Genomic DNA, 26,844 nt, shown 5'->3' with positions numbered 1-26,844 from the left:
GTAGCAGTACAGCTAGCATAGGCCCTGTAGCTATCAGTGCCCTGGCAGCTAACTTTCCCTCTGCTAGCCCTTTCCCGGTGCTACCATGGTTACCCCTTAGCTACCCTGCTTGCCCCTCAGTTCCTCTAGACCAGTTCTCTAGACCAGTTCTCTAGACCAGTTCTCTAGGCCAGTTCTCTAAACCAGTTCTCTGACCCGGTTCCTCTAGGCCCGGTTTCCTCTAGGCCAGTTTCTCTAGACCCAGTTCCCCAGACCCGGTTCCTCTAGGCCAGTTCCTCCTGTTGCCCCTCTACTACCCTAGTTACCCCTCGGCGGCCCTGTTTTTTTTGCTAGCCCCACTCTTGTGGTTCTTCCCCTGCTGGCTTGGCCAGTGCCTTTGTTTTTGTCTTGTTTTGCCCCCTGCCACTCTGTCTGTATTTGTTTTGGGTCGCCGGGTGGCTCCCGTTGGAGGGGGGGATACTGTGAGGTTTTGCCCGCTGCTCACTACCTTTTCTCTGTCTTCTTTAAGCCTACTGTTAGGAATTCCCTACTCACTCTCTCTAGCCCCCACCCTCTCGTTCCTTACCCTTAGTGGCCACACCTGTTTGATATTCTATTATCTCTCGCACCTGTGGTGGCAGGCTAATTAGTCCCCCTGTGGGCTTTAAATACCAGGGCGCTTCCCCTCGTTTTGGCGTGGGGTCGTGTTGTATACTTGCCGAGTCATATTCTCTAAACATCTAGACTCTTTCGGGAGATCCTCTGTCTGCCTATGCTGTTTTATCTCCGGCGTGAGACGAGGTGCAAGCTTTGGCCACCTGTCGCCGTTTGCCTGGAGGGAGACATTGTACTGCGCTCTCTAATCCTCTACGGGAGGTATTCCAGTGTTCCACTCCAGACCAGCGCGCCAGATGCGCTCAAGCCTTCGTCTGCTGTCGCCGTAGCCTGTGGAGGAGACTGTTCTGCGCTCCCTGTAACTTCCACGGGAGGCACCCCAGCGTTCCACTGCAGACCCCAGCGCAGCTGTTCGTCCTGACGCACATCCAGACCAGCGCGCCAGATGCGCTCAAGCCTTCGTCTGCTGTCGCCGTAGCCTGTGGAGGAGACTGTTCTGCGCTCCCTGTAACTTCCACGGGAGGCACCCCAGCGTTCCACTGCAGACCCCAGCGCAGCTGTTCGTCCTGACGCACATCTAGACCAACGCGCATCTTCCGGACCCTCGGGCTTGGCACGCTCTCCAGTCACCAGCGCGCAACGCGCATCTGCAAGGGCTTGGCACGCTCTCCAGTCACCAGCGCGCAACGCGCATCTTCAAGGGCTTGGCACGCTCTCCAGTCACCAGCGCGCAACGCGCATCTGCAAGGGCTTGGCACGCTCTCCAGTCACCAGCGCGCAACGCGCATCTTCAAGGGCTTGGCACGCTCTCCAGTCTCCAGCGCGCAACGCGCATCTTCCAAGGATCCTCGTGCTTGGCACACTCCTCCTCGCAGACGCACCCCGAGGCGTCTCTCGGTTCCGACGCGCACACCAAGGTGTGGCGCGCACTCTGTTCCTCGGCTCCGACAGCGGCTACCCGGTGGACGACACCCTCGCCACCGCCACTGTTCCGACGCGCACACCAAGGTGTGGCGCGCACTCTGTTCCTCGGCTCCGACAGCGGCTACCCGGTGGACGACACCCTCGCCACCGCCACTGTTCCGACGCGCACACCAAGGTGTGGCGCGCACTCTGTTCCTCGGCTCCGACAGCGGCTACCCGGTGGACGACACCCTCGCCACCGCCACTGTTCCGACGCGCACACCAAGGTGTGGCGCGCACTCTGTTCCTCGGCTCCGACAGCGGCTACCCGGTGGACGACACCCTCGCCACCGCCACTGTTCCAGCACTCTGTCCCTCGGCTCGGACAGCCAGCCACCCGGTGGCGATGCCCTCGCCCCGCTGCTGTCCCTGTACCTTTACGCATACGCCTGGGTGAGTTTTGATTGTGATGTCACTCACTCAGCGTAGTGCCCTTGCCCCCGTTCCCGCTGCTGTCCCTGTACCTTTACGCATACGCCTGGGTGAGTTTTGATTGTGATGTCACTCACTCAGCGTAGTGCCCTTGCCCCCGTTCCCGCTGCTGTCCCTGTACCTTTACGCATACGCCTGGGTGAGTTTTGATTGTGATGTCACTCACTCAGCGTAATGCCTCTTGCCCCCGTTCCCGCTGCTGTCCCTGTACCTTTACGCATACGCCTGGGTGAGTTTTGATTGTGATGTCACTCACTCAGCGTAATGCCCCTTGCCCTCGTCCCGCTGCTGTTCCTGTACCATTACGCATACGCCTGGGTGAGTTTTGATTGTGATGTCACTCGCCCAGCGTATTGCCTCCGTTAGTTCTCTCTTAGTTATTAGTTTGGACATTTCATCTCCCACTCTGTTTTGTTCTCTCGTGGATATTATTTTGGACATTTCATCTCCCACTGTGTGTTTGTTCACACGAAGATAGTATTTACTTTGTTACTTTGTTATTTGGACTGTTCTGCATCTGCTCTGTTTGTTCCCTTTGAATATTAACCCTCTCCTCTGTTCTGCAGAGCGGCCCAGATGTTTTCCCACCAGTCCCCAGTTCCTCCCTGTCCCCAGCCCGCCTCCGCGGTCCTCTGTCCCCAGTTCCTCCCTGTTCCCCAGCCCGCCTCCGCGGGCCTCAGTCCCCTCTGTTCCCTAGTTCTCCCCTTTCTAGTTCCACCTAGTTCCTGGTCCCAAGTTCTCCCCTTCTAGTTCCACCTAGTTCCTTGTCCCTAGTTCCCCTAGTCCCCGTTTTCTCCTGTTCCCTAGCTCTCCTTGTCCCGACATCTTCTAGTCTCTAGTTCCTCTGTTCCTTTAACCTTCCCCTAGCGTTTCCTTTAATGTTTCCCCTAGGCGTTCCCTTACACCTTCCCTTAGTGTTCCCTTTTCCTGCCCGCCTCTTAAAGGCACTTTACCTTCCCCTCATGTGTTTCCAGTGTTTTGTGTTTTCTCCCTTAAAGGGACAGTGCCCTTTTTCCCTGTTCTCAATAAATATCTGTTTCTTGGCAAACCATCATACCTGTCTTGTGTTGTGCGATTGGGGTCGGTTACAAACCATAACAGGAACAGTTAGACAAAGCTGTTTTGCTTTCAGGCCATAGCCATAATACACTCGTATTATTAATTTCTCTAACCAGCCATTTTGTTTCTTCTACGTCATTTTCATGTATTTAATTGTATGTCTGACCAGAGCTCTAGATCATTCTATGGTCAGACACTACTGTATTAACATGTTGTCTCTGATTGTAAACTGATCTTTCATTTGTGGCCACGGATGAAATAAACGTTCTTATTACTATTAATAATGACTCAGAATCATTAATGTAAACGGTTCATCATTTGTCCCTTTAATATTTCCCATTATAATGTCAAATGATATTTCCGTTGCCTTTTTTGAGTTGATCTAAATGTTACTGATTGTGTTAAATGGTCATGTAATATCATCTCATATCGATCGCAGGCACCTGAATCGAATCGTATCGTGGCAGACTTTGTGATATCGGCAAATATCGTATCGTTGTCCAAAGAATCGATATTGTATCGTATCGTGATGAAACTGGTGATTCCCACCCCTAACTAGGTCTACACTATACTATAGTTTAAGGCTACTTTCACTGTTTTACTGCATTACAGTACTGTTATATTGTAGTTTTTTTATCAATAAAACAAATATATGACATACCGGTATATATTGTTGGTGCTCCTTACATTTTGGTGGGTGCTCCTACATTTTTGCTGGTGCTCCCAACTTTTTGAAGTTGGGAGCACCAGTGCTACCAAGTAAATTTTTTTATTTCGAGCCCTGTTAACCTTTCACCACCACACTACATACAGTTCTATTTCATACTGGCTTCCGCTCAGCGTCATTCTGCACTAACCTCACTTCGTGCACAGCACTGAATAAAAAATCCACAATGTACCTTTACATACCGACATCCGTCTGGCCACACCCCTATCTGCTTACCTTCATAAGCAGGTGTGTGGTCACCTACTCGCCTCCTTCTTCACTTTCACCACAAGGAAGTGCCTGGTATATACCCCACTTGACGAGAAGAAAGTTGAGAGGAAAACAGAAGACGGGAAGATACGTTGACATTATATCTTTATTTTCTCTCTCACTATTTTCGAGAAAATACGGCGATATTGTCTTCGTCACTGGAGTGTCTGGAAGATGATGATCATTCTGACCTCCACCGGCTTTTTCGTATTAGGGGCTCACGCCGCTGATATACTCCCCAACTGCAGTCCTCCTTGCTGCGGCTGGATGGGTATTGACCCTCCGGTCATACAGCTGGACTGTGGGAGGCACCGGCTGTTGTGAGAAACTGGGTTGCTTCCGTGTTGGGTGAGTACTGTTTTGCTTGCGAGTGCTAGTTGTCTGTTAACGCTATGGGGGTTAACTGACAATTTTACGAAAGCCGACCCCGGACTGGGGTCCTCTGCTCGGCTTCTTAAGCGGCGGACGGAGGATCTTGGTCTGACGCCCATGATGGTCAACCTAGTGGGCCGCGACCGAGACCTGGTTAAAACCCGGGATTCTCTGGACGAGCGGATGCTTCTCTGTCCCGTGCAGGCCCCATCTTTCACATGAATGTGGAAGTACACCCTAAAGCACGAGGAAAAGTGGGCATGGATCTTCATTATCGGGAGTTCCATGCTCAAGTCGGCTGCAGCCCGGATGGGAATTGTGCCGGCTCGGCTGTATGTCAAACTGTGTTTGACATTTCTTTTTCTCTTCCCTCTTAGGATGGGGAGGGACTTGGACAGCGGCCTGTCTGAAGTGTGGCTTGTTATGTCGTTGTGTACAGTTCAGGTGATAGCTGCTTAGCTGGCGTGCTAGTTTGTGGCCTACTGTGTTAGCCAGTCAGCTGTTAGCTGCGGCGCTAGCCCGTTGTGTTTACTAGGCTAGTAAACGTTAGCTTGTTGCTATCAGTCGGACGGCTGTTAGCTTAATGCTACACTGTTGAAACGTTACTGTGACTATAACATGCCTTACACTCTGACTACGACGTCATCTTTGACAGAGGATGTTAGTCGACCCTACACCCGGGTGCCAGTGCCAGCGAGGACTTCGTCAACATGGAGAACGGCGGCTGGGTGGCGTAGCGGACATACCCTCGTCACCAACGCAGGAGATGCTGGGTTCGACTCGGTGTCCCGTTAACCGGTGTTGCAGTTCTCTCGGCCTGCGCTCAGGGTGAAGGTAGGAGTCCTGACCGGACTTTAAACACTTCTTCTTTTCTTCCCTTCTAAATGTTTTGTAATAACGATGTTTCCAAAACATGTGTTGCTGCAATACATTGAGGATACGACGCGTGTTGTGTGTGAATTGTCTTGTCACTGGTATAGCTTCTCTCTCCATAGTAAATCGGCGTTGTTTTTTACATGTGTAAAAATGAACTGGTTGGTTGTGATGAGAACATGTGTGTTCATGTAACGTTGTACCGTGGGTGAACTCACAACTAAGAGGGTTAGTTAAACCTGTGAAGCTATGCTTAGTGACATGTGATTGAGGAATGAATCTTTTCTCAGCCTGTGATGACAATGAACAGCATGTTCACATATTAACAGGGGTACAAACACACTGTAGCACCCACTCCACACACTTTATAGCACACACCCACTTTAAACAAACACACTGTAGCACCCACTCCCCACACTTTATATTTATTGATGAAGGATTGCACTACAACTCGTACACCTTACTGTAAATTGTACCTAAAATTGTACCTCATCCCATTTCTGCTTTGCACTAGATAGTACTGTACATTAGTACACTGCATAGTATTGTATATTATATGGTAACTCAGAACATTGTACATATGTCTATACCGAACACTGTGACCTCATTTTTCTTCTTCTAAATTACATGCTATATTATGTTATTTGATACTATCTTGTCTAGCACAGTCTCTGGAGCGTAACAGTAAGAAGCATTTTGTATGAAAGTATTCTGTACTTCTGTATGACAACTATTAAAGAACTTGAACTTGAACTTGAACTTGAACCTGTTCAACTTGGTTGTATCAAGGGTAAGATAGGAGGGGTGACCCCCCGGTTCCCTGGGGCTTCCCCCCCCTCCTCTCAGACATGTTTGGTTACAATATATTGTGTCACTGTGTTTGTGGGGAGACGATGTAACCCTCAGCTTAAGTTGCTGGGGTTGTGCTTCCGCTTGAGAAAATGTTTTTCCTAAAGAAAAGGTTGTTTGGTCACTTATCATGTGTGCTTAGCAAGGTCTGTGGCCAGGGAGCGAAATTAACTTTTTGACTCACCGGCCAGTGGCGGGTAGATGGGAAGAATCTACCCGCCAAGCATATTTCTTACCTGCCAAATTTTTTTTGATTAAAAAAAAAAATATATATATATATTTTATATAAACATATTTTTTTTAAATAAAATATATATTATATAATCATACTTGTAGTTGTATTATCTGCGAGACATCGCCACCACGCAATACGTCAAAATGCTCGCTATCTGCAAACAGCTCCACTGTCTGTGTGTATACTTGAGTAGCCTCCAGCTCCAGCAAGGATTCTCCGGCCCTGCAGCTAGACCCTATATTCAGCTAGACCCTACATTCAGCATGCAAGGATTCTCCGGCGATGCAGCTGGACCCTATTGGTATAACGTTACGGTTCTTTTGTCAAATCACATTCAACATGCCCTCAGCTAGAATACGCATTCAATCAATGTTATAAGACATTGATATCAGGAGCTATCTGTAGCTACTGCTAGCCCGGTAGATAACGTTAAGACAATTTAGTTTACTGGGACAGATAGATCTAACGTGAGCTAGCTAACGTGAGCTAGCTAACGTGAGCTAGCTAACGAGGGAACGGACGTATTATGCACTCGAGTCGACTATTGCTGGAGCATTTGTTGATATCAGCAGCTATCAGTAGCTAGCCAGCTAGATACCGTTAGACAATGCCTCGTCATGTATTAAACTAAAAGTGAATAGTTGACTGGGTCATTGTTTAAACAGTAACGGTAGCTCATGGAGGTCCGCTCTTCTAGACTAGAGCAGACTGCCTCTGTGTTGACACGAGCACTGCGAGCAGAAGCCCTTAGCCAATAGTATCCCGCTGCAGGGCTGGGCGGATATGACTCATTGCCACGGTTTCTTTCAAAATAAGAGTATCATACGAACCTAATGTTGCTAACTGCCGGAGCCATCGATATTATGACTGGAGATGCGCTTGGGGCGGAAATGAGACCTGCACAGATTTTCAAAATAAGAGTATCGTTATGAACTTGATTGATTACACGCCACACGGCGGGCAGCCCTCTAAGTGTCAAGCGCCAAAGGTAAAAACTGAGCGCCCCTGGCGGGCGGCAGGCTTTAGTTTCGGTCCCTGTCTGTGGCCATTACATAATCGAGGACTTGTGTCTTCTCTCGTTATGAAAAACGGCGTTCCTCTGTAGTAAGAGTGTACTTTTGCCATTTTTGTTGTGATGAAGGGTTGTGTGTGTCGTTGTGATCTACAACTGGGTTAGGTTTGGCCCACACACAGAAGTCTGGACCGGGGCTCTTAAAGGGGCCCTCTCTGTTCTGGTTTTTTCCTTAGTAAAACTCAGATAGCAGGTTAGCACATGAGCTATGTGAAGCTGTTAGATGCTTCATGTAGCATGCTATGACTGTGTCATGCTCTACTTTGTCATTACATCGTATCAGGGGTGAGGGGTCGTAAAGGGGTGAACTGGTAATCCTTTCCTCCCCTTTTCTGATTGGTCAGGGGTTAAAACCCCCTGTCCTTCAAGGTTCCTGTCACGTTGCTGTTTGGCACGTTACAGGGTGGGGGGGGGGGGTTTCCTGGTCCCACGCCCTGAAAAATTGGGCGTGTGCACCGCGGAAATGTCCCCGCCATAGAGACATCACTGAGCGCATCTCTATTGGTAAGACTTCCGTGAGTTGTTCAGGTCCATGTTATGGATCTGTTTCAGGGAGTTGTCAGAGGTCCTCCTCACGAAGCTCCTCCTCAAGGAGAAGTGCCTTGTGTGAGTTCGGAATCTCCTTCCCAGTGAGGGAGCCTCCTCAGAGTTTCAGAGCCTCCTCCTCAGATTGTCAAGGTGAGTAGAACTTCAAAAAGGTGTTCTGCTCTATTGTGTGTGTATTCGATTCAATTCGATTATTGAGTGTGTATTGGTTCAGTGCCTCCTCCTCGGAGAACCCTAACCCACGTGTTACATAGCTCAATGTTGCAATATTTCTTTTCAATCTATACAGCTCGCGTGGGAAGTCTCTCTGAGGATTCCCGTCTCCTCTCTGTGGTGAGGGTGGCGGGATGTAAGAATGTAAAAAAAATTACCCTCTGCCGCGTCACGTGGGATTCATGTCAGTCGGTGTTTCTTTCTTTTTAATAATAAAAATAGTGAAGAATATGAAGCACGACAACTCCTTGTCGTTCTCCCAGGCGACTTGAAGGACCAATGTCTGGTGTCTGGTTAGACTATCCATTGATGTGTTTGGGTCTCGACGCGTACATAGTGCTGGCTCAGGGTGTTTTCTGATAAGAATCACGCGCGGTTTGGTGCAAACAGTGGCACTGCTAGCCCAACGGCTAGTGACGTCACTGGTGCGCCGGCTGTTGTGGAGGGGGGGGGGGGGCATCCGCGGGGGGGCGGGGGGGCTCTCTCATTGACGGTACACAGTGTGAGAAGAGCATTTATGCAGGTGAACAACAGGAAGGCGGCTGGCCCAGATGGAATAACAGGACGCATACTCAAGTCCTGTGCTAACCAGCTAGCCCCTGTGTTCACTAGGGATGCACGATAATTATCGGGCCGATAATTATCGGGCCGATATCAGCAATTATGACGTCATCCCGATAAACTCGATAACGTTATTGATAGCTCCGATAACATATAATACATTTTTTGGTTAAAAGAAATCCGGTGTGGGTGGATTTGGATGAAGGGCGCTTGTTTTTATTATAGCCTCCTCCCGTTTTGCCAGTACTGTGGTAAAACTGATATCGTGTGGTTTAGGAACAGGGAGTTTTTTACAAATCCAGCGCTCCCTTTCTTGGCTGTGACGTAGTCACGTTACATTCGGAGACAGACAGTCGATCTGCCAATTACGTCCCACGGCTTGCACCCACCTCTTCTTCTTACCACCAATCAGAAGCTCTCGTTCATTTATTTACCTCCGGATTGTCAGCCATTACTCTACTCGGAGCTAACGTTATCTCCCCGCCAGCCACATTGACAAGTACCAGCGCTTATACATTACTGGCAAATGTCTTGTTGCACTTGTGGCAACGAGCATTGTCAGCATCGACTTTAGTAAAATAGACCCAGACTTTTGAACATTTCGTTCTCTCCGCCATTATGAGAGCAGAGCTGTCTGTACTGAGTCGGCAGCGCAGCACCCGTGTGAGTGAGTGTGTGTGTGTGTGTGTGTGTGTGAGTGAGTGAGTGTGTGTGTGTGGGAGGGAGCCCGCTTGCAGGCAGAGACAGAGGCAGGAGAGATAATAGACAACGGCCAACAAGATTAATTTGCGACGTTTAAATTCCTCAAAAAAAACCTCCATAATTTCTCGAGTACCGATAGCAGTACCGATGACGTCGGAGCTTATGAATACTAAAAAAAAATAATAATAATTTGATAAAAAAAAAAATATATATATATATATATATATACAGTTAAAAAAAATATTATAATACAATAAATATCGGTTATCGGTATCGGTATCGGCTTGAGGAGCATAAAGATATCGGTATCGGTGTCAAAAAATCAATATCGTGCATCCCTAGTGTTCACCACCATATTTAATCGATCCCTGAAGGAGTCAGTGGTCCCTGCCTGCTTCAAGATGTCTACCATTATCCCGGTACAAAAGAAACCCTCCCCAGCAGGTCTCAATGACTACAGACCGGTGGCACTCACCTCTGTGGCCATGAAATGTTTCGAGAGGCTGGTCAAGGATCACATTTGTGCCTCCCTCCCCAGCGATATGGACCCTATGCAATTTGCATACAGGCCAAACAGGTCCACTGACGATGCGGTCTCCCAAGTACTGCACAGCACCCTCTCTCACCTGGACCGTCAGAAGGGGGGCTATGTGAGACTGTTGTTCATTGACTACAGCTCAGCGTTCAACACCATAGTCCCCACCAGACTGGTGGACAAGCTGATCGGGCTGGGTCTGAGCTCCGCCCTGAGCGCCTGGGTACTGGACTTTCTGAGTGAGAGACCCCAGGCGGTCAGGGTGGGGGGTCAGACCTCCAACACCATCACCCTGAGCATCGGGTCCCCCCAGGGCTGTGTTCTGAGCCCCCTGCTGTACTCACTATACACACACGACTGTGTGGCCAAGTTCAGCTCCAACTCCATAGTGAAGTTCGCAGACGACACGGTGGTGGTGGGGCTGATCTCGGACAACGACGAGAAGGCCTACCGGGAGGAGGTTGAGGTACTGGAACGCTGGTGCCAGGACAACAGCCTGCTCCTGAACATTGGTAAAACCAAGGAGCTGATCGTGGATTATAGGAGAGGACAGCAGGAGACACACACACCACTGATGATAAACGGGGCTACCGTGGACAGGGTGAGGAGCTTTAAGTACCTGGGGGTCCACATCTCAGAGGATCTGACATGGACAACACACATAGACACAGTAGTAAAGAAGGCAAAGCAGCGCCTCTACCACCTGAGACAGTTAAGGAAGTTCAGAGTATCGGGGAAGATACTCCAGTCCTTCTACTCAGGAGCTGTAGAGAGCATCTTGACCGGAAACATCACTGCCTGGTATGGAAACAGCACGGCACAGGACAAGAAGGCCCTACAGAGAGTGGTGCGCTCAGCCTAGCGTACCACGGGTATGGCACTACCTCCCCTGCAGGTTCTATACAACAAGAGGTGCAAATCCAGAGACTGCAGAATAATGAAAGACCCCCACCACCCCAATAACAGCCTGTTCCAGCTGCTGAGGTCAGGCAGACGCCTGCGAACCCCAGCTACTAGGACAGAGAGGCTTAGGCTCAGCTTCTTCCCCCAGGCCATCAGAGCCTTGAACAATGAACATTGAGTGCCACAGAACACTGAACTATCCACACACAAGCACACATGAGCACACACACGACACGCACGCTGTGCACGCTCACACACTAGCAGCCACTTTAACACTTTAACATGAGCGGGCACACACTCATGCCGCACACACCCACTTATGGCCAAAAGGAAAGGCCACTTTAAATTAGTATAACAACAGTAACAGTGTATTGCACTACCAAAGCTACCTAGCATGTCCTATATGCTCTGTAAATATTTTTATATACAGATACCGAGATGTCACACCATGTTACCTGTTACCTTTTTATTGCACAATGTTGTTTTTATTGGATTCTATTATATGTTGTACCACTGTATTGCACATTGTTGCGGGCAAGACCACCCGCATTTCATTGTATACTTGTATGCCGTGACAAATAAAACTCTTGACTTGACTTGACTTGACTTGGAGGCTAGTACGCCTTGGTTGCTCGTTATTAAAACAGCGTTTTTATAGGGCAACTGGGATGGGGGATTTTCCTCTTCCGAGTGCCTGTTACTGGGTCTCGACGGATTCTCGTTCATATCTGGGGGATGTTAATGGAATAGATCAGAACATAGGTAGAGGGGTCTCACGCCCCTTGGGGTGGGCCACTGAGCGCGGTACAAATGGGACCGTCTGGGTGGCGCCCTCTTTTCATGTTTTAGATCGACACGCATGCCTACCCCCTCTCCTGGAGTGGGGATGTCGGCGTGGTTAGGGCACGGGACTGGTTCTGGTCACGCTGGTCCAGGTCAGTTAACCCGTTGTCCGCCGGGGACGCAGATCTGCTGTTCTGGTACCCTGAGGGACTTGTGCTTTTTTCGGGGGTAAAAATGCCGGGTCGGCCCGGGTGTCACAGGGTTGGGCGTTATGGAGACCCTTTGTTGGGTACATGTTGTACCCTGCGCTATCATAAAGGGGCTGGTTCTCCATTATTTTCACTCCTCTCTCACGCATGGCGAAGAGGGGGCTGTTGGGGTGGTCTTCTGGACAGGGCTGTCACTGCGTCTGACCCTAATAATAGGGTCGGCACCAAACCTGAGAACGGAGGATGGGGCTGTGTGAACTGCAAAACCAGCCCCGCTCTCCAAGACCACCTCTCCTCCAGACTAGACCACCTCTCCTCCACACTAGACCAAGTTAAAGAACACCTCTCCTCTAGTCATATGAAGTTGAATACCACCTCTCCTCCACTCTAGTCATATGAAGATAAAGAACACCTCTCCTCTAGTCATATGAAGTTAAAGAACGCCTCTCCTCTCCTCTAGTTATATGAAGTTAAAGAACATCTCTCCTCCACTCTAGTCATATGAAGTTAAAGAACACCTTTCCTCTCCTCTAGTTATATGAAGTTAAAGAACATCTCTCCTCCACTCCAGTCATATGAAGTTAAAGAACATCTCTCCTCCACTCTAGTCATATGAAGTTAAAGAACATCTCTCCTCTAGTCATATGAAGTTAAAGAACATCTCTCCTCCACTCTAGTCATATGAAGTCCAGAAGCCCTGTGTGCTTCCCGAGCCGCTGGGGCCGGTCCGAAGTTGTGTTTCGTCGACCCGTAGGCCTGGAATAACCCTTTTTTGAAAACTGAAACACTTGTACTGCGGTGTAGCCAGTGTATACTCGCAGGTGTGTTTTGGAGTTTTTTCTTGAGGGGTTATAGGAACAACCACCGCCTGTGGTACCAAGAGGGTGGTTGATTCCCTGGTGTGTTGGAGCAGAGTCAACTCCCGGGTTACCCGGTTGAGTGTGCCCCTGCACGTTCATGACGTCTGCCAATCGTGTCAGCCTTCTCTGCCTCGACCCCTCTGGGTGGGGGTTTTTGGTGGAGGCTTTGTCATGGTGCGCAACAATGCCAGCATACGCCCCTTCCGCCGGGGTGCTGTTTTCAGTTGACCCCTTTGGCGCCTGTCTCGTCCGCAGTGCTCCAGGCTCGGGTCTAAAGCCTGCTGCCTGGTTTAAGGGGTCGACCCCTCTGGGGTCTTCTCCCCGGTGCGCTGCCTGCTTCTGTTATGGTTAGCCTTTTGAGTGCTTCAAGTTACGGCCATGCTGACTGCCTGTGTTGCAGGGTCAGTGTGCCAGGCGGCTTACTAGTGGGGGGAAGGGCCCGCTCTTGGAGGGGCCCTGTCCGAATACGCTGGCGATGTGGGGGGCGGTGTCACTAAGTGACCGCCTGGTGAGGTCTTGATGCTTGGCGTCATTGACCTCTCCGGGCCCCCTTTTTCCAGGGGATCCAGTCCCTTCAGTGGGTCTGGGTCTTCCTTCGCGCTCCGCTGCTACGGCCTTGCCACGGGTTGAGTTTGCTCTTGACCCCGTGATTTTGGGGGCAGTAACGAGGGTTGTTCCTTCCGTTCGTTCCCTGGTGGCATGCGGGTTGTGCGTGTGCGTAGTCGTGGGGTCAAGCCACGGTTTGCTCACCCTGTGCGTTGAGTTGCTCGAGTTTCTCTTCGCACGGTCGGATCCGTCTCCCTCCCGTCCTCCAATAGGGAGGGTATCCTCCATTAGGGAGGGTCGGGGGGCTCGGTCCTCTCCGGTCTGATGGTTGTGGGGGGCCTCAGCGGAGTACATTTGTCGAGCTTCTGGCTCCCGCTCAGCTCCTGTTGTGCAGAATGACACTGAGCGGAAGCCAGTATGAAATAGAACGTAAGGTTATGTATATAACCAAGTTCTATGAATACTGGTGACGCTCAGCGTCAGGACGCCACTGCGGCCCTTGACCTCGCCTTGTGGTGAAAGTTTGGGAAGGAGGCGAGTAGGTGACCACACACCTGCTTATGAAGGTAAGCGGATAGGGGTGTGGCCAGACGGATGTCGGTATGTAAAGGTACATTGTGGATTTTTTATTCAGTGCTGTGCACAAAGTGAGGTTAGTGCAGAATGACGCTGAGCGGAAGCCAGTATTCATAGAACTTGGTTATATACATAACCTTACGTTAACACTTTCACTACCACTACAGAAGGTTATATAATCGTATTTGATTTCGCGTCCCGCTCTGAGCCTTATGAGATACCCCTTATCTCCTATGATACCTACTGTATCTCCCACGAAACAACTACATGCACCCCACCTGTATGGGGGCCCGCCCCCATGGTGGCACCGCCCATATAACCGTGACTCTGGTCACCAAAACACCCTTCCTCTATTTTCGTCCGAGCGTAATGGCTGCGTGCACCATACGTTAACTAGCAGGATGAAAAGATTAAGGAAGGTTCGTAATGTTGAGGGCTTACCGGTGGATTGTTTTTCCCTGGATTCTCCGGAGCTTGTTTCGACGACGCATGAGACCTGTGCTGGTGGTTCCTCGGCTGACGGCAACGGACCGAGGGGCAGCGTACAAGGTTTGACTAACGGGTCGGCTTGTACAAAGGTGAGGTCTGTGTCAGTAGGCATCGATGTCGGTGTTGGTCGTGCTGTGGAGTATGTTTCGGCACCAGGGCCGGGGCGGCTTGGCGATCGTTCCACTGTAGTGGGCGATGTCCTGGCGATCCTGGAACATGCTGTTGACGCTAATGCTACTACTGCTTTTTCTGCTGACACTGATGTTGACGCTGGAATGTCTAATAATCCCCGCCGCGGGATTCCGCTTTTCCCTCCTCTTGCCAGCTTCATTAATGAAGGTCAGTCGGTGGTGGATGTGGGGGGGTTCGCTGAGCTCTATTTACCTTTTTTACGGGTGAAGGGGCTGACAACGGGGTGCAGGCCGGGGGTACCTTGGCTAAGCAGCCAGGTAGCTTCTTTTCTGTGCCCAGGCGGGGATGAACGACGTTCCGCCCGGCCGATGCTTGATAGCATATCGGCTCGGAGGGTGGCAGTATGGACGAATGAGTGGTATACTGCTGCAGGATGGCATTTAGCGGCGGCCAGTGTTATGGCTCAGCTGGCTACTTTCCTATCCAAGATGGCGTCGGGTTGTAGGTCTTTGGGTCCGACCGACATTGTAAATGTGATTCATGTTTGTGGTGTTATAGAGATCTTGACTCAGTCGCAAGCTATAACTGCGGGGAGGATTCGTTTGCTATCGACTTTGGTTGTTAGGCATGTTTGGTTGGAGCAGTCTCCTCTTGGGGAAGAGGATAGGTTTTCTCTCCTCACGACTCCTTTTTCCACAGATAGTCTTTTTGGGCGTTCTGTGGAGGCGCAGGCGGTTATTGATCTGGGTCCTACACCGCCTCACGCTGTGCAGCCAGAGGTGGGAGCACGGTCTCGTCAACGACTGTGGCGAGATCCTCGACAGGCGGCCATGTTTCCCCCGCCAGTGGTGCCCTGGTTGGAGAGTCAACAGGGTATCGCGAGGCCGACAGCCATGGCGGCCGAGGGATCGGCCATTTTGGGTGATTTCGGGTTTGGTAAACCAACCCGTCGTCATTTTGCCGCAAGCAGCCCGCTCCCCGTTCAATCCGCTCTTTGTTACCCTCAGAAGCGGGGCTCTGAGCGTTCTCCTTTGGCTGCGGGCCGCGAACCTTCATTGAAGCGTATGCGGCCCCATTCTTCGCTTCTCATGGGGGCAGGGGCTGACACCCAGTTGATGGCTGAGCCTGGGTCTGTCCGTGAGAATGTTCCGTCGTCGCGTGGTTCCTACACCGCAGGTTGTGGGTGGGTGGAACCTGGTGTTACAGCTGCCACTAGCTCCAATGGTCAGCAGGGGGACTCGGTGCCTCTTCTGTTGAATGCTCAGCAGGGGTTACCCCGGCTTCGCCCTCGCCAGGCGGGGTATCGCGCTGTTGCCTCCCACTCCCGTCAAACCGGCAGTGGTCTGCAAAGGAGAGGCGAGCGTGATTTGAGTGGTAGCAATATCACTGCAGGGCTTCGGCGTGTAGGAGCCCATGGGGTCCTCATGCCTTGCGTGTCTAGCTGCGGAACAACTCCTCAGCATGCGCTGGAGGGGTGTTCAGGGGGCGAGTGTGTGTCCACAAGTTTGATGACAGCTCCTCCCGTATCAAACCGGCCCTTTCTGTCGGGGTCCCCCCTTGGGTGCTTTGCACGACGGGGGGGACCGGGCCAACTATCTACTGTTCCTTGCGGCCCAGCGTCAGTTGACGGCGGGGGCGCTGTGGGATTATATTCACATATGGCGACGGGAATGCCCTGTGAGTCAGTGGATGCAGAGAACGTTAGAGGCGGGGCTGGTTTTGCAGTTCACACAGCCCCATCCTCCGTTCTCAGGTTTGGTGCCGACCCTATTATTAGGGTCAGACGCAGTGACAGCCCTGGCCGACGAGATCCAATCTCTGTTGGCGAAGCAGGCCGTCGTTGTGGTCCCGAGCGAGGACGCAATGTCAGGCGTCTACTCCTGTTATTTTCTGGTGCCCAAGAAAACAGGGGGGGTCAGACCTATACTGGATCTGTCCGCGTTCAATCGGTTGATTGTAGCGAGACCGTTCAGGATGTTGACCGTCCGACTCCTTCTGCTTGCTGTCAGGAGGGGGGACTGGTTCACCTCCATAGACCTGAAGGATGCGTATTTTCACATTCCTATTTTCCCTCCTCACAGGAAGTTCCTACGGTTCCTGTTTCAGGGCGTAGCGTACGAGTACCACAGAATGCCGTTCGGTTATTCTCTGGCTCCCTGCACATTCACCAAGTGCGTGGCGGCTGCTCTGGGGCCTTTACGTCATCAGGGGATACGAGTCCTATTCTATCTCGACGACATTTTACTCCTCAGCCGTTCAGAGGAGGTTGCCAGGTCTCATACTCGGCTAGTGGTGGAATTCCTCACCAGCCTGGGTTTTGCTGTGAATTGGAAGAAGAGTACACCTCTTCCCAGTCAACAGGTGGAGTACTTGGGCTTGACATTGAGGTCGAGACCCATGCTTGCGACCCTCTCGGAGCGGCGTCGGGAGGATCTCCGTCGCGCGCTCGAGGGTCTCCGTCTGGGAGGGACGGTTACGGCGCTGCAGGTGATGCGTCTGCTGGGCCTTATGTCAGCTGCTCACACGGTGGTTCCTCTTGGCCTCCTCTTTATGAGGAGGATACAGAGGTGGTTTCTCTCTTTGAGAATAGATCCGGTGAGGGGCAAAGGGAAATGGTTGACGGTTCCTTTTTCGATATGGGGAGATCTCGCCCATTGGAGGAGGCTGGGTATCCTCTCCATTGGGGTCCCCATGGGCAGCAGGGGCTCACACGTCACGGTCTTCACCGACGCCTCTCTCACAGGTTGGGGAGGGATGTGTCGGACCCATGCAGTGGGGGGCAGCTGGACAGGTCATGCGGTTCTTCTGGTCCTCAAACGGCTCCACCGCCTGGTGGTAGGCAGGCACGTTTTGGTCAGGACGGACAATGTGACGGCGGCTGCGTATATCAACAGGCAGGGTGGGACTCGTTCCGCCCGCCTGCTCCGGGCGGCGCGCGAACTGTTGCTATGGGCATCCCGCAGGCTGCGCAGTCTGAGGGCGCTCCACGTTCCTGGTACGGAGAATGTGGGGGCGGATATAATGTCTCGGGGCGATCTTCGTCACGACGAGTGGGAACTCCGCCCCGACATAGTCAGACAGATCTGGGATCGGTTCGGGGAGGCCTCGGTGGATCTGTTTGCGTGCCGACGTTCTCACAAGTGCCCCTTGTGGTTCTCGCTCAGTCGAGCAGATCATCCCCCCTTGGGGGTGGATGCCTTCTCGACCTTTCCGTGGCCGCCCGGTCTTCTGTACGCCTTCCCTCCGGTACAGCTGTTGAGTCAGATACGGAGGGAGCGCAGGACGGTGATCCTGGTCGCGCCGGACCGGGGCACGTCAGTGTGGTTCCCGGTCTTAATCCAGCTTCTGGTCGCTCCTCCTTGGGTCATTCCGTGGTCAGCGACGGCCCTCTCACAGCACAACGGAGTGTTTTTCCAGCCTCCGGTGTTGGGTCAACGCCTGGTGGTGTGGCTGGTGGGAGGGTGAGTCTGGAGAGGATGGATCCCTCGGTGGTTGATACCATCCGGTGTGCGCATGCTCCCTCCACTGTCGCGGTTTACGCGGGCAGGTGGCGTGTGCGTTCCAAGAGTGGTGTAAGGGGGGGGGGGGCTGGGACCCAGTCTCCTGCCCCCTGGATGCTGTTCTGAGTTATCTCCAGTCTCTTCTTGGTAGGCTGTCGGCTTCGACGGTGAGGGTATATGCGGCAGCTATATCCTCCTATCATGAGGGTTTTGAGGGGACTGTTTTGTTCAGCCACCCTCTTGTGAAGCGTTTCCTGCTTGGCGCTCGACGCGTTAAGCCGGTGCAACGCTCCTTGGCTCCGACTTGGGATCTTCAGTTGGTCCTCGGTCGGTTGTCCTTGGCCCCGTTTGAGCCTCTCGAGCAGGCGCCTTTGGGACAGCTGTCCTTCAAGACCGCGTTCCTACTGGCTGTCACTTCCGCTAAACGCGTAGGTGAGCTCTGTGCTCTCTCGGTACGTCCAGAGTGCCTGTCTTTTCGGACCGATTGCGGTGCCACTCTGCGACCTAATCCTGCTTTCGTGCCTAAGAATATCCGGAGTTCCTTCCGCTCCCGGGATATTGTGGTTCAGGCTTTTCGTCCTCCTCCTCACACTAGTGAGTTAGATGCGGGCCTTCACCTGTCATGTCCAGTCCGTGCTTTGGGGATTTACCTCAGCCGTACTCAGGACTTCAGGGTTACCGACCAGCTTTTTGTCTGTTACGGTGGGGCTCGTGTTGGTAAGGCACTGTCGAAGCAGCGCCTGTCCCATTGGTTGTGCGAGGGTATTACCCTCTGCGACACGTTGGCTGGGCAGGATCCCCCTGGGGGCATAAGGGCGCACTCCACTCGTGGGGTGGCTGCCTCTGCCGCTCTCCTGGGTGGGGCCTCGGTGGAGGACATCTGTGCTGCGGCTTCATGGTCCTCCCTGGGCCCCTTTGTAAGGTTTTACCTCATGGACATGACCGGGGGTTCTGTCTCCCAGGCGGTTCTGGGGTCTGTGGCCTTTCCTGCTTCCCGTCCTTTGGTCGGGTAGCAGGAGTGTATGGGTATGGGCCACAGTGTGTTGAGTCACACGTGGTTCCGCCTGTACGGTGTGTTCAAGGGGTTCTAGTTCCCTCTTGTTCGCATTCAGGTGGAGTTGACTGCGCCCCCCCTTCATTAGGAAGGATGGGGTGACAGGGCTCCCCGCACCCCTTGATGTGGGCTTACGGGTCCTCAGGGGGTACATTTGTCGGGTCTCGCGTCCGCTCTTCCCCATATCTCATAAGGCTCAGAGCGGGACGCGAAAGCAAATACGATATATAGCGATAGGTTATGTAGATAACCTAGTTATATTAGTATTGGCTGAGCGTCCCGCTCTGCGCGGCCCTGAGTTCCCTCTTGAGGGATCTTTTCCTGGGACGGGATTTGGCGAGGAAGGGTGTTTTGGTGACCAGAGTCACGGTTATATGGGCGGTGCCACCATGGGGGCGGGGCCCCATACAGGTGGGGTGCATGTAGTTGTTTCGTGGGAGATACAGTAGGTATCATAGGAGATAAGGGGTATCTCATAAGGCTCAGAGCGGGACGCTCAGCCAATACTAATATAACTAGGTTATCTACATAACCTAGGCCTGCCACGATAACACATTTTGCTGGGCGATTAATTGCCCCCGAAAATATCGCGATAAGCGATATTATTGCGACCGGTTAGAGAATTTTTTTTGAGAAATTTATTTCCCAAAACTTTTATTTTGAAGCCCACCGCTCCGTCTTTTCCGGTGTTTGACTTTTATTTTGAAGCCCACCGACCGGACCGGAAGTATTGTTGTTATTATCCTAAGCAGAAACTATGAGCCGACAACATGTCTCGCCCGGTTCTGTTTTTGAGCTAATGATAAAACAAATTGTTGGTGAACAACTACCTTTCGGTTAGTTTTAACGTTAGCTACTAACGTTAGATGCAGCTACTACAGGCAATCAACGATGAGGAGGAAGCGTCAAAGCAGTAATAGAATAGCTGTGGTGCGTAAGCACTGCAGCACGACTCGAAACTACCGGAGTGTTATAATAAATTAATTCATGTTTAACTTGTCCCCGTGTCCAGTCCTTTGACTAGCCCCACCCGTTCATTGTAAACAATGATGCATGTAATTGTATTAACGTTATTCTGTGTTGTACTTGTAGCTATGCTATACGTTGTATTTCGTTTGTTAGATATTTAGCTAATGTTGTTAGCATGGAATGAGAATCAAAGCTCTATCTTTCATCTTTATTTAGCAGTCCAGTTTCTCCGGGCAGTAGCGAGTAACTACTTGGGTCTAAAAATAGCTAACGTTACACTACAAATAATGCTACTTGGTTAAAAGGAGCAACACTATTGAGAAATGTCTATGTGGCGTTGCCCCACGGAGCTCCCGTGCTGTACTCTAGTAACGTCAGCGGCCCGCCTCCCAACACGGACAGTGACTGAAGGGGCACTGGTTCCGCCTCATTAAAACAAACGCGCAAATAGCAATTAATCGCGCCCGTCAAAATCATTGCATTCATTTTAATTATCGCAGCAATTAATCGATTTATTGCTTATCGCGGCAGGCCTAGGCCAGACCATAATATTCGTTCTCCTATTGGACAGCGACCCCCTAGGCGCCAACGGCCATACCCCCAATGTCTAGTTCAAAGCCACCGCTAAGACATGTCTCAACATGCCCAGGTTTGCGCAGTAATACGAGACAGAACTGAGGTTGGCACTAGATTATTCACCTTACGTATAAATACGTCGCAGGTGGATACAGCAGTTAGTTAACCCAACAAGTTGAAGCCTTCACCACGATACAACGTGCTGTGAAGTGGGCCCTTTTTGCCCCTAAATAGAGCCTTGAGAACCGCGTGCGAATTGATAGCTAAAGTGTCAGAGTTTACCGCTGTATCGTCGAGTTCGACTTATTCTATTGTAAAGTAATAGTCTATTATGTATAGTGTATCGTGCGGCTACCGTTCTACAGTGACCAGCATTACCACCGGTTTGTCGTACCGAGCTAGTGTACTTATCCAGGCTGGGTGGCCTAACCTTGTGCCGCCATCCGAGGAGTCCTAGACGAGAACCGTGTGGATATGTACACTGGATAACCTACACCGACGAATGCAGAGCCTTTTCCGGCTGGATTATATTGCTTTGGTACTGTGGCTGCTGGAGCAGAGAACCGTCTACCCCACTGCTGTGTGGGATCTACCCTGTGAGGAGCACCGTCGAGCCCGCCTCTAGGACGCACAGAGGCTGGCTAGCTTTCATCCATGCTGCAATGCATACCGGAGTATAGCTGTTGCTTTGTCTAAGGACCAAGGGATTATTGCACCGTCTCCTGTACCTGGAGTCTCTTTATTCCTCGTTGATCCAGACTTTTGCTCCCGACAATTCCTCTCCCCTGCTGGCTTACAACCGGAGGGAACCCCCCCTTAGTATCTCCAGCTGACTACGAGTGTGCCTTATATAATTCTTATGCTACAGGTGGTATTAATTATACCCATCGTAATATGCTCATGGACTTACGCTCTTGACCTATTTAAGTGTTCTTCGCCATATAAGCGCAACTCATAATTCTCAATACTGTAATCTACTATTGCTGCTCTTCTAATAAATACTTCTAAATATGACTTTCTTTGTTAAGCCGTGTTATTGTGTGGGTGTTCACCATATATACTGTGTACTGTATGGCCAGTAATTAAAGTACATAACTAAGTAGTGGTTTAATGATACCATACTCTCAATACAGTCAGGGAATTGTACCCCTCAGTTACAATTGGTCCTTCGAGCCGGATGAATATCAGTGTAATATCTAAATATAATATTGATATTAACCATGGCCAGCGGTGAACACTCCACAAACGGCTCTCCTAAGCTAGAACGCCCGCAGCGCAGACGTCAGCCACCTCCTTACCTAGAGGACTACGCTGCCAGTCTAATACCTAGCTTTATACAGACGTTAAATGCGGGAAAAGCGGATAGTAAAAGCATGTCAAACCCTACCGACCAGGCGACCTTGCCAGTAGAGACCCTAGTGGGTTCTAACGTAACTGACCAAGCTCACGGGGGGGACCAGGAGGGACATGACATGACTATACCCCCCGACAACGTCAACGGGACAGTCCCCGGAGAGCTCCAGGATAAAGAAAGCGCTCCAGGGACGGAACCCGACCCACTACCAGAAGAGAAGCGCGCCCAGGAGATAGACCTCCTTGGAGCACGCCAGGAGAACGGATCTCCAACGAGCACTGTCAGAAGCCGATCACCTCCATCAGTGTCTTCCCCCAGCGAGGCGGACAAGATGCTGGCGCAGGCATTCATCGCCACCCTGGCAGCCTCCACCGAACGCGATCGACTCCAAGCACAGACGCTTAGCGAGCGCGAACATTCTTCCATGGAACAAGAGCGCCTCCGGGCGCAACAGCTAAGTGAGAGCGAACACTCTACCATGGAAAGAGAACGCCTGCAGGCTCAACAACTGAGTGAGCGCGAACAATCTGCAGACCAAAGAGAGCGCCTTCACGCGCAACTCCAAGCGCAAGCCCTTAGTGAACGCGAACAATCTGCGACCCAGCGAGAGCGCTTCCAGGCGCAGCAAAGGAGTGAAGACGACCGCATACGCCTGGAGACCAGACGCCTCCAGACGGAAGAGAATATTGAAAGAGACCGCGCCGATGCCCAGCGCGCCGCCGCCGATGCACAGCGCGACGCCGCCAATGCACAGCGCGACGCAGCCCAAGCCCAGCGCGAAGCAGAGCGCGACCTCGCTCACATCAAGCGCGAAGCCGAGCGCGACCGACTACAAGCGCAGATAATGGAGCAACTGATTGCCAGGGCGACTCCCCCTCTCTCCGCACGGAGCTCCAGGGCATCGTCAAGACAAGGGTCTAGGGCACCTTCCCCTACCCGACCAAGCCACCCGGAGCCCGGCCAACAGAAAGAGCCTATACACTAGAGCTGCCGCGGTATTGATGTTTTCCTTACAGCACAAATTTGCGAAATATTTCCTACCGCTGCGGTTATTACCGCACACACACACAAAAAAAAAAGTTTGAATGCATTTTTTTTGTAGTCGACTCTTTATAGCATATAGCCTGCCTCTAGTCTAAATGTCTATCTTTAGAGGATGACTTTGCAGCATGAATATTGTTTGGGATTCGGCAAGCACGCATTCGTTAAAAGTGAAACACGGATTCGAAGTATCCCCTCTGTGTCGCGGGCAGGGGTGGTAGCGGCGCGCCCGCCGGTTACCCCCCGACCCTTTCTTCTTCTTATTATTATTATAACGTTACTACTTATGATTACAAAGGCATTCGTTTTGTGGCATTACGTTATATAGTTACACGTTCGTATTTACCGGACCATAGCAAGGCAAGCGTTACTCAATTCATATCTCAGTTCCTTTCTTTGCTCAGAGCGTGCAGAGTTGTACCCATTCTGCGGTCTGTTAATAAAGTTTTCAATCAGACAAGTGTATAGAACGAAGGGCTTTTATTATAACATTTCGTTGCAGTAAAATCATTATGCCTCGTTCCCTGAGGAGCGACGGTACGTCGGTAATCCACTCCGGTCTCCGGTGGGAGCTAACGTATATTAGCCGTGTTGTGACTGAGCTCTGATCAATGGCTGAGATTCAGGAAGTAAAAGCACTGCAAGACGATCCAACGTGTGAAGCGTCTCTCTTCTGACCAATCAGTGGTATGCAATGTTTCACATGACTTTTCTGGTACCCAATAGGGTCGCTTGGACCCTCGATAGAGGAGTAGGGTATATCTGCAGAGCCGCAAGCCCAACGAGAGAAGGGTATTTTATTATTATAAAAAAAAAACAGCGGTGACGCGGTATTCAGCCTACTCTTGCGGTGGGCGTGATGTAACAGCGATACCGCGGTAATGCGGTAATTGCGGCAGCTCTACTATACACGTCTCCGAACCCCCTCCCCGACCGGTCCATGCGAGACCCAGCAACCGGGAAGAACCGGCCTATGCCGCCGAGAGACTGAATAGACGACTGCAAGATCTAGAAGACCTAGCAGAGGAAGAGGAAGAGGAGGAAAGTCAAGCCCACCAGCAGCATCGTACTCCACAGGACCAGGAGGTCCAGTACAGCCCAGACTTTACCCCCGAGGCCCTGCGTTACAGACCCCCGACTCAACTCAAGGGTGAGTTTGACGCACAGCCAGCCCCGAGGAACAGCACCTGGGTACCCGGGCTTTGGTACCCACCAAGTACCAGCCCACGACGACACGTACGGGGAGACTCGCCCAGGAGGCCTCTCCCCCAACGCTCACCGATGTGCCAGCCATCCATGGCATCGTACCATGGCATTTTACACACGAGGACAGAGCACAGTACACGGAACTACGGATGTGCTTAGAGACTATGATGTCCGATGTCCCCGATGAGACGTACAAATATGCTATCCTCCTCAAGCACCTGAAGGTGCCCAGAGCGCATAATATAGCGCTGGCATATTCCAACTCAAGTACCCCATACACCGCGGCTCTAGTAGCCCTCGACCAACGTTATGGACGCATATGGGACTACGTGATACAAGAGATAAGGAATATTGACCGTCTCCCCCCAGCCACAGACAATCGCTCATTGGATGACCTCTCTATCAAGGTACAATCCCTGGTAGGGATGCTGGGGGCACAAAAGGAAAAGGGTAGACACGAACTGTACGCTAACTCTAATGTGGAAAGGATATTAGAGAAGCTTCCTCCCGCCCGACAAGAGCGCTTCAGGCGGCAAAGAGACCACCGTGATCCCAACGGTCCCGAGCCATCCCTCCTAGACCTGGCCGACTTCCTCGCGAGAGAAGTCAGCAGCCTACGACTGGATACCAGGGCTCCAGACTAACTTTTTTCACCACCGTCCCAGAACCGTCCCGAAATACAATTTTAACCGTCCCAAAGTGAATGTAACCGTCCCAAAAATACCAGTGCATACATTTTTTCTTTTTCTTTTTTTAATTAAATTATATAAATTATACGTTTTTTTTGTTTTTTTTATACAGCTACTGTTTTATATATACTGTTTTTTAGTAATAACTAGAAAGTAATGGTATTTATTCAACAACAGGTGATTGATTATGATACTAATACAAATCTATACACCGATTATGGGGCTGCAGCACTGCAGATATACCCTACTCCAACGATCCACACGGACATTACACGGTGTTGCACTCGTTACCAAGTGGCTCTGCAGATATACCCTACTCAGCTACAAGGCTCCGTTGGAGAGGCTCTGTTGTGATTTTTGCACAATAAATATTCAACATTCTCTTTTGAGACTCCGCCTCAGACTCTTATCATTTGGCACAAAAGCTAAACATTGTCACCGATATGGCTGTCCGCAACATGTCATTAATTGTGTACGCGAGGTGGTTCAGTGACGACGCTAACATGAGCTAGGTTAGCTAGCATGTAGCTGCAGATGGAAAGACTAACTTTACTGGTGAAAATGTGATTTACGTTGGAATACTCCTTTGCCAACTTGCTGTACTTTGCTTGCAGGTCTGCAGCCATTATGCTGGATTATGAATAGTCCCAACTTTAGCCAAGGTAACGTTAAGCTAAAACTAGCTCTTCAGCTAATGCTAACACCAGCAATCGAACCCATCAGAGCTCCCCGTCACACTGCTCTGTCGGGAGGATGGCATTTAAGAAAGTATCTGCTGTTAAAATGACAAACAGCATTGACACTTTAATTCACGGTCGGTTAAACACACGTTTGTTTTATAATGCTCACAGCAGACCGCAGTGTTGTTGATAAATTACGTGGGGATTTAAGTTCCGCAAAAAAAGGTTCCGCACCGTTGCAATCGTACGGTGCACAGCGCGTACTGTACCGGAGGAGAGGTGGGTAGGAACTTGATGCTGGATGAGCGTATTGCTGCGTTGGTAGGCGGAGATAGTCATTGGATTTGGCAAATCACGCTACGTTTAGACTTCAGTGAACTTAGTCAGCACGAGACATTCACCATTTGACAGCAATATATGCGCGCACTGACAGTCGTCCAATTGACATTTCCTGTGAAAAAAAAATCCTCTCCGTCCCGGATGCGTCCCAGCAAAGATTTCTGTTCGTCCCAAATAAATATTTGATCGTCCCCGGGACGACGGGACATCGTTAGTCTCGAGCCCTGCTGGATACGTTCGTGCGGAGTGGACCAAGCCCCAGAGATGGACCTCGGAGATCCAAAGATAACCGCAGGCTGGTGACCGTCATGCACCAAGCCGAATCAGTACCGCGGAACAAGAACCACAGCACCCCCTCGACGAAAGAGAAGTGGAAGATTGTATGCCAGTACTGCGAGAAAGAACATTGGCTGTCACAATGTGACACTTTCAAGAAGATGACCGCCGACGAGGTGAGTCAATGGATAAAGTCCAACCGCCGCTGTTACCGTTGTGCGCGCAGCCATATGGCAGCCGAGTGCCGCTTGAAGAAGAGGTGCAGCCGGTGTGACGGAGCCCACTTGGACGTCTTGCATGACAGCAACAGGAAGAAACCCGCACCCCCAAGCAGCACCAGAGTAAGCGTCATGTATATTGACCCCGCCAGCAGCGGGGGCTCCCGGGTGCTCTTGAAGGTGGTCCGAGTGACATTAAGCTACAAGGACTTACGGCGTCCTTGACGACGGGTCAGAAAAGACTCTCCTCCTCGCATCCGCTGCAGCCCAGCTGGGTCTGCGGGGGAGCGAAGAAACGATGACGATTCGTACTATAAGAAGAGACCTGAAGACAATAAAGGGTGAGCACGTCTCCTTCACTATCGCAGCAAGCGGGCAGCCAGAGAGGCGGTATAGGATCACTAACGCTTTCACCAGCCAAGACATAGGCCTGTCGCGGTACACCTACCCCATCGCCAAGCT

This window comes from Notolepis coatsorum (genome assembly GCF_963971535.1).
Source record: "Notolepis coatsorum genome assembly, chromosome: 1".
NCBI lineage: Eukaryota > Metazoa > Chordata > Actinopteri > Aulopiformes > Paralepididae > Notolepis > Notolepis coatsorum.
This window is presented reverse-complemented; position numbering follows the sequence as displayed.